Raw genomic sequence first — 9,098 nt, forward strand, 5'->3', positions numbered from 1 at the left:
TTAGTTAGGCAGGAAAGTTAGTTAGGGGGTTTCGGGTCTGCCTGCAAAGACACTGAGGTCATCCTATCTTAGAAGGGATCTGCCTACAATTAAGCAAACCAGAAGGCATTTTTTTTAACTCACACAAAAGAAACCAGTAGGCGGTCACTCGCACCTGCAGCACCTGGGCAATGAAGACCCCCCAACGACCTTCGATTCACCTGAGTCTCATTATACCATCATTATAATATGATGCAAATGCTAGGAAGTTCATTAATATCATCATAACAGACTGAATTCTGGGAACAAACATGTGCAGAAAGCAAAATGATGAATCACTCAGTCCTGTCAATCTTAGTTGTCAATCAAAGAAGCCCACTCCTCTAAGAAAAGTAACCACCCACAGCAAAGAGGGATAAAAACCCCAAAGGCTGGTTACCAGGCCTTTTGAGCCATGTTTCTCTTGCTCAGGCCCGCTTCCACTTCTGGAAGTGTACTTTCCTTTCTAATAAAACTTTTCTTTTCTCCTGTATTTCGGTGTCTTGCTCAATTCTTTGTTCGAGACATCAAGAACATGGACAACGTGCCAGGAGAGGACGGCACTCTCTGGTAACAGTAACACTCCACGGACAGAGTGGTCTCCTCTCAAAAGCAGAGTGAGAGGGGCCCTGAGTGTTCAGGGAATTTAGTTTACATATTATTCTTTAGTTCCTGTGAGTTACGATTTAAAGACTTTGTTTTAACCATTTCCTTTAATATGGGCACACAGTGAGGAAGGGGCAAAGAAAGAGTATGTAGTGTTAAAGGTAAAAGAATATGCAGCGTGAAAGGCCTGCTGGTTTTAGCCAGAGGGAATTTTATTTTGTGTAGGGTAGCCACTTAAAGACTTGTTTTTCCTGTTCCTCTTCCACAGATGTGGGAAATGGATCTTTAGCAATCCCAGTAGAAATCTTCCTTTGTTCTGAAGGTGTCCTCCAGGCCAGGCTGCAAGGCTGATCAGCATATTGCCGTCTCTGAATGTAGCTCCTCCCTACATTATTCTCATTTGGCATTCCAACTAACTGTCTCTCTGAGACTAAGTGGAACTAGGACAGGATTGGTCTGGTGAGGGCAAGACTAGAAGTGTGGCTAACTGGGAGGGGTCTGGCAGACCTAACAGTCAGGTAAGTAAGATGTAAGTACCAGAATAGCTAATATGGCTGGAGAGACAAGGCAGGTCCTGGAGACCCTGACAGAAAGGAGGTCCCATTTTAAGAAGTCAGCTGAGGAATAGGAGGCACAAGGGCTGAGTGGTCCAGGCAGAGTCTAGAAGATCAGAGTTTGCAGGAGCCACATGAACAACAGGGTGAAACCACACCCACATTCTAACTTAGAGCAAAGGTGATCTCCCCATTTTACACTGCTCCTTGGGGTTGGACAGCCTTAGGCCCCAAATTACTAATGACATTCAGAAGAAAATCAAGAACCCAAGGGGAACTCCACCTTCTCACAGATTTAACTCCTGTGATGAATGCTGAGAAAAAGCCACATAATCTCTAGTACTAGACTTTCCTTAATATTAAGTTCCATGCACCACTGATTACAAGATATTGTTACTTTTATACCTTAGCGAAATAACTGGGGCAGAGGCTTGTTCTTCCTTCATGACTAGGCCATACGTCTAGTTCCATTATTAAAGTGAAAAGCCAACTTAATCCCAATCTCTCAAGCAAGGAAATTTTTCTTGTATGCCTCTAGGAGTCCCAAGTGCCTACATTTATCCTAGTACCCATCTGACTATACAGAAAGTATATAATGAACAATAGTTGGGAGAGGAAAAGTGACAAAAAGAGAGAGGTCATTTCAATTGTGGCATTTCACTCATTTTTAATAGCCGGGGTTTAAATAGATCATTTACAACTGATAAACCAACTATAGTAGAATAAGTATATTTAAAAATGTAAAGATAATGTAATGCCTACCCAGCAGCCATTCCCCCACCTTTATCATCCTGCTTTCTTTGTTCTCTGATTTTGCTTGGGGTGGGGGGACTATGGCATGGGTCACCTTTGGCTGAGCCAAACATTGATGTTCTGGGTCCTTTTGTCAGCCTCCCTTACATCTGAGAGTAGCCAGGCATATGATCTATTGGTGTGGTCAATGAGATGTGAGGGGACACCTGTGGGCCCCAAGCCTGGCTGATCCCAGGTCTGGCTGTGATCCAGGCTTGCGGCTAGGAATAGGACCCCAGATTTAGAATGAGAAAATAGGACGCACCATAATGGAGCTAGAAGAAGCCAGTGTTATTCGTTCTGCTCATAGCCCGTGTAACTCTCCCGTGTGGCCAGTGAAGAAGCCTGATGGCTCCTGGCGCATGACTGTTGACTATTGGTAGCTGAATAAGGTGACGCCGCCCCTGCATGTTGCCGAGCCGAATGACATGGACATTATGGACCGGTTGCACATGAACTTGGATGACACCATTATGTGGTGGACTTGGTAAATGTCTTTTTCTCTATTTTCATAGCCCCAGAAAGTCAATAAAAGTTTGCCTTCACCTGGGAAGGGCCTCATCCTTACCCAGGGCTATCTGCACAGCCCTACCCTATGCCATGGTTTTGTGGCTCAAGATTCAGTGGAAACGATCGCCTGCAGTGTACTTTTATCATTACATTGATGATATTATGCTAACCACCGATTTCTTACAGAACTAGAAGCAGCGGCAACCAGCCTGCGAGAAGCTCTCACTGGGGTTGGGCAGTCAACAAGGGACCTGGGTTCTCTGTCAAATTCTTGGGAGTTGTCTAGTCTAATAAGACAAAAGTACTGCTGGAAGCAGTGATTGACAAAATACAGGCATATCCCCGACCTGAGACTGTGAAGCAGCAACAAACCTATTTGGGACTGCTGGGTTCTGGAGAGTGTTCATTCCCCATTTGGCCTTCTTGATGCAACCTCTGCAGCATCTAGTGTGACAGGGTGCCCAATGGGATTGGACCCCCAAGACAGAGGAGGCCTTTAAGGCTACAAAGCGAGCTGTAGCACAAGCCCAAACTCTACGTGTAGTAGATCCAGCCCTCTCATTTCTGCTTACGGTGCAGATGGATGATGCAGGGTTTGGATGGGGCTTGGGGGAGGCAGTGGGTGTCTGCGACAATAGGCTTCTGGTCCCAGTTATGGAAAGGCACAGAAGTGCGATAATCTCTGATAGGGAAACAACTTGCTGCCATATATGCAGCCCTTCTTGTCAATGAGGCCACCACTGGCCCTAATCCCATAACTGTGCAGTCCACGAACTCCGTGGAAGGGTGGCTGAGGTCTTGGGTGAAGATTCCCCATACAGGAATTGCACAGACTCCTACACTGACCAAGTGGGGGGCATACTCCCTATTGGGACCAGTGCAGTTCAAGCAGAGCTCCTGGCGGAGCCTGCTGAGATGCGAGACGTACCTAGTCCCTATGTAGAGGGTCGGGCTCCCATCCATGAGGATGCCTGGTACACAGATGGCTCATGTCACAGGCAACCCCCGACGTAGGCTGCCGTGGCACTGCAGCTGTCTACAGAAAGCTTTTGGTGTGAAACAGCTTCGCTCTGTGTGGTTGGTCCTCATGAATGAAACTGGCCCAGTGCATGTCTGCACCGACAGTTGGGCTGTGTATCGAGATCTAACGCTGTGGCTGCCCTGGTGGGCTGCCCAGGAGTGGATGATAGGCCATCGCCCCTATGGGGCCAGGGGTTGTGGGAAGACTTCTGAAAGTGGGGTCTTCAGCAGGGGCCCATCATATACCATGTCCCCGGCCATCAGACGTTACAGGCCCCAGGCAGTGATGCAGCCCATGCGATGGCACAATTTCACTTCACCTGTGTACTGCTGGTTCTGGCGGACATTAGCCCTCGGCTCTGCCAAAAGCTGGGGTATGTAGGGGCCCATACCATGGAACAGGTAGTGAAATGATGGGGGCTATCGTTGACCTGGGCACAAGGACAAGTTGCCATGTCACAGTGCCCCTGAGAGATGGCAGGTAAAAAGTACCCTGGGGGTGATGCTCCACGGGGCTAAGCCACTCCACGAATGGCAAATGGATTGTGGGCCCAAGGTAGCACCCTCCGGGCCAGATCCCGCACCCTAACCTTGTGGGGGTGGAGTGTGGGCCCCAGGCCTTACTGATCCCAGGTCTGGCTGTGATCCAGGCTTACAGCTAGGAATAGGACCCCAGAACTTAGAATGTTACATTAATGTAGTAGGGCGTCTGCGCCCAGCTCATATAAGCATGATCCAGCTTATTGTATCATGCGTGTGCAGCAGAATGCCACTATTGTATTCTGACATATATGTGAAGCCCATACGGTCGCCTAATGGAGCAGAAGCGTGCTCCCCGCAGTAACATTGGTGCCTGCCGTTTCATTCTCATGTCGGCCCCTCATGTGTTCTTTCGACTGGGCGTCTCACCACCGAAATCTTCCCTTCTCGATCAGCTTGTCGCTAACAACATCTACTGCAAAGCTACTGGGAAATACACTTTTTCCCCTGATAGAGTAGCCCCAGGTGGATAAAGTATCCTTTTTTTTACCTTAAGTACCCTTGTTTTCTGCCCTTGAATATACCTGTGATGTTGGGAGCTGTGGGAGCCATTTTGACTTCACGAGTCAACAGGAATAAGGACTGACAGAGTGAAAGAGCCCGGGATCTGAAGACATTGTTGAGCTGCTGAATAAATGTCAGCTAGCAAGTTGCAGAGTGACGCATATCCTTACTTTCATCTTTCATTTCTTTCTTCAGGCCTATAATACAAAGAGATCATGGTTAATCTTGTTTTACAAAATGTTCCTCTCCAAAGGTTTAACCATTTGCCTTTGTGGAGAATTTAGATATTTCACTTGGGGCAGAGAATAGTTGATTTTGTACTAAAAATCTTCCCAGCAGAGAATCTTCCTGGCTTTAGATTATATAAATGGCTCATGGCATAGAATTCCAGAACACTGGGAATGGCAGTCTGATAACAGAAAACGATTCGGGAGGGAGCTTCTTGAGGTCACATACATGGATCATGTAAACTGCTTCAGACAGACTTTAATTCTCTATTCTTATAAAAGCTTACACTTCTATTAGTCATTGGGTATTACTATTGTTTGGTATCTTTCACTGACTTCTTATCAACTTCTATTAAATTCATAATCTCTCTAGTAGACTTTCTTTCTTTCCCCAAGCTTCCTCTCCACCCGCTTACCCTCACATTCACTGACTTCCTAATAAGTGTCAAGCTCCTACAGTTATTCTAATTCCTGCTTCCATGTATCTTCACAGCCTTCTTCGCTCCTAGCTCCTAAGAATCTCATCCTCCTTTCTAAAGCTAAATTCATCCACAGAACTCCCCCAAATTCCCCCTCACCCCCCATCCGATTCAGCCCCGAAGGACTTTACTTCTGCACAGACCTCTCTCTTTTTCCCACTTCGTTGTTCCTTCCCTGTTATGCAACAGATCTCTGGATAGTCACTCCTCACATCACTTACAGTTTCTTCTGGGGCTACCTAACCTCTTGAATGTGAGACATATTCCACTATCTCTGTGACCATACTCTCATTTGGCATATTTGACAATCTCATTTCCTTCCCCACAGCTAAACTGAAACAAGTTACCTTAAAGGTCAACAGTGGTCTCTTTTTAGCTAAATTCAATATTCTTTTCTGTGGATTCTCATTCTCAGAACTATTTGCATTAAAAAAAAGAAAAAAAAGATTTCTCCTATCCCCAAGGCTTTTATCCTTGGCTTCTATTCTATTTGCCAGCAGTTGCTTTTCTTTTTATTGCCCTCTATTTCTTTTACCATCCTTGTACTGGATATTCCCTTTCCTCCTCCTTGGCTTCCCATGCTCTCTTTATTCTTTCACTTCAAGGTCACGTCTTCCCTACAGCCATTCCCTTTGTCCCTTACTGCTTATTATTTATTTACTCTTGGATATTTCAATAGCACTGCAATTTAAATGTATTTCTCATCTCAATCTGACTCTCACTTTCCATTTCCCTGCCTCCAATTGTAGTAATGTAGGGAGGAAGCAAGAGAATTAAAATGTTAATCAAGCCACATTCAAAGACTGCAATGTGCTAATCAGCCCTGCAGCCAGGCCAGGAGGACACCTTCAGAACAAAGGAAGGTGTCTACTGGGATAGCTAACAACCTACTCTCCATATCTGTGAGGGAGAAACAGGAACCAAGAGTCATTCCCCATGGCTAAAACCATGGGGAAACCTATGGATTAAAGGCTGGGAAATGCCAGTAGGCCTTTCATGCTACATATTCTTACCTTTTCACACACTACATACCCTTCTTCTTCCTCACCGTATGTCCATATCAAAGGAAATGGGTTAACAAAGTCTTTTAAACAATAACTCACAGGAACTAAAGAGTGTTATATAAACTGAATTCTCTGAACACTGGGCCCCTACTCACTATCTTTCGAAGCTATTCTTGTTTTCTCTCACTCTCTGCCTCTGAGAGACCATGCTCTGTCTGTGGAGTCTTACTCCTTTTCTAATAAACTTTCCTTTTGACTCTAACTGTGGCACATGTGTTGAATTATTTCTTCACTCCCTGCCAAAGGACTTTCTTCTTCACTCAGGTGCAGGACTTGATCTCCCCTCGACTTGGGGAAAGTTGCTTTGTCCTGCATCATAAGCATATGCTTGAGTAACCATTTCTTAACTTTGAATGAATGGAGAAGAGTCGGTTTGCCTACTCTTCTGCACGAGGTCAGTTAACCTTGGAGCCCTCTGGATTCTGTTTCTTAAGGTAGGAGTTTTGTATAGAATCTTTATAGGTGCTATTTTATTAAAAATGTAAGTTTCTGTGTTGGTATCTGCATTTCAACCATGAAAATGTCATACAGTGTATCTAATAGTGCAATTTCCCAAAGGGGAAATTAAGCAGGTATTTTTAGTCAAGGTGCTACCATCATAACTCATCTAATCTCATGGTGTTTGAAGTAGTCTTAACCCCATAGAAGCTATTTTTTTTAACATAATTAAATGGACTTTTCCCATAGTTAACAAACCTGAATGTCAAGTGAGTTCTAGCTTACTTATCTGAATTTTATTGAGGAACGTTATGGTCATGGCTTCATAAAAATTTATTTCCTTTGATTATCCTTCCCATTTTACAGCCCTCCCAAGTTGCAGAGAAAATTGAGCTAGAAGTGTTTTTTTGTTTGTTTTTTCCTCTAGGGCACATTGCTACTATTTCTTGGCTCATCTCACTAAGACCTCACACCGATCAACAGCACACAGTGTCATAGGATTTATTCAGCTTGTGACCAGGTATCTCCAATTCTGTTTCAGAGTAGCTGAAACTGAAAACTTCATTTTTTTAAATCTCAACATCAGGCTCCATCCTGTTTTTCCATGAATATTATAATATGGTAGGGTTTTTTTTCAATGGTTTTGATGCAGGACAGGGCAAATTCCCCTGAGTTGGGTGTGGGGGTAACTCAAGTCCTGCATTGAGAGAGAAGAGGGTTCTTGGCTGAGCATAAGAAAGAATTCAAACACACGCCAGAGTTAGTCCAAAGGAAAGTTTGTTAGAGAAGGAGTAACACTCCATAGCCAGAGCATGGTCTCCTCTCAGGCAGAGAGAGAGAGCCTGAGACTCAGAGGAACAGAGACAATAGAGAGATGAGGACAGTGAGAGAGACAGAGTAAACACACTGAGAGGGACCCCAAGTATTCAGGGAATTCAGTTTATATATCATTCTTTAGTTCCTATGAATAATAGTTTAAAGACTTTGTTTACCCATTTTCCTTTGATATGGATTTTCAGTGAGGGAGGATATAGTATATAGCATGAAAAGGTAAGAATATAGAGGGTAAAAGGCCTGCTGGTAATTCCCAGCCTTTGATCTATAGGTCCTCCATGGTTTTAGCCATTGGGAATGAAGAATTTTATTTTGTATAGGGTGCTACTCAATGACTCTGTTTTTCTGTTTGCCCTTCATGGTTTTGCAGGTTTGGCAGGTTTCCTCCTGGTCTGGCTGCAAGGCTGATCAGCATGTTGCAGTCTCTGAATATAGCTTGATTTAACATTTTAGTTCTCTTGTCTCCTCCCTACTTTAATTTGTTAGATACGACATCAAAATCAAAAGCAGCAAAAGAAAATGGACTTCATCAAAATCATATAAAATGGACTTCATCAAAATCAAAAACTTTTGTGATATAAAGAACACCACAAAAAACGTGAAAAGACAACTCATAGAATGGGAGAAAATATTTGTAAATCATGTTGTTAACAAACTTGTATCCAGAATAAAGAACTTCTCAACAATAAAAAGACAAATACCCCAACTAAAATATGGGCAAAAGCCCTGAGTAGATATTTCTCCACAGCAGATAGAAGAATGGCCCCCAAAAACTACATGAAAAGATGCTCGACACTATTAGTCAATAGAGAAAGGCAAATCAAAATCACCATGAGATACCACTTCACACCCACTAGGATGGCTATACTGTAATCAAAGAGACATAATAACTAGGGTGTGAAGAAACTGGAACCCTCATACAGTCCTGATGGGAATGTAAAATGGTGTAACCACTTTGGAAAAGTTTGGTAGTATTCTTCAAATGGTTAAAGACAGTTAACATTTGCCCCAGTAATTTTGCTAGGTTTAATTCAATTCTCACACAAGAGAATCGAAAACATGTCTACAGAAAAACTTTTACACAAATGTTCATACTCATAATAGCCAAAAAGAAGAAACTACTTAAATGTCCATAAACTGATGAATGAATAAAATATGGAACATCCATACAACGAGATATTATTCAGCAATAAAAAGGCATGAAGTACTGACACACACTACAACATGGATGAACTTGAAAACACTGCTAAAAAGCCAAACACAAGACCACATATTGTATGATTCTGTTTATATGAAATGTCTAGAAAAGGCAAATCTACAGAGACAGAAACATAGATTAATGGGTAGCTAAGGCTGGGGAAGAGTGAAAATAGGAGTGACTGCTAAAGGGTACAGGGTTTCTTGTTTTGGGTAATGAAAATGTTATAAAATTGTGGTGATGGTTGCACAACTGTATAATATACTCAAAACCATTGCATTGTATACGTTAAGTAGGTAAATGAATTGTATTTC

Source organism: Pteropus alecto, unplaced genomic scaffold (assembly GCF_000325575.1).
Source record: "Pteropus alecto unplaced genomic scaffold, ASM32557v1 scaffold106, whole genome shotgun sequence".
NCBI lineage: Eukaryota > Metazoa > Chordata > Mammalia > Chiroptera > Pteropodidae > Pteropus > Pteropus alecto.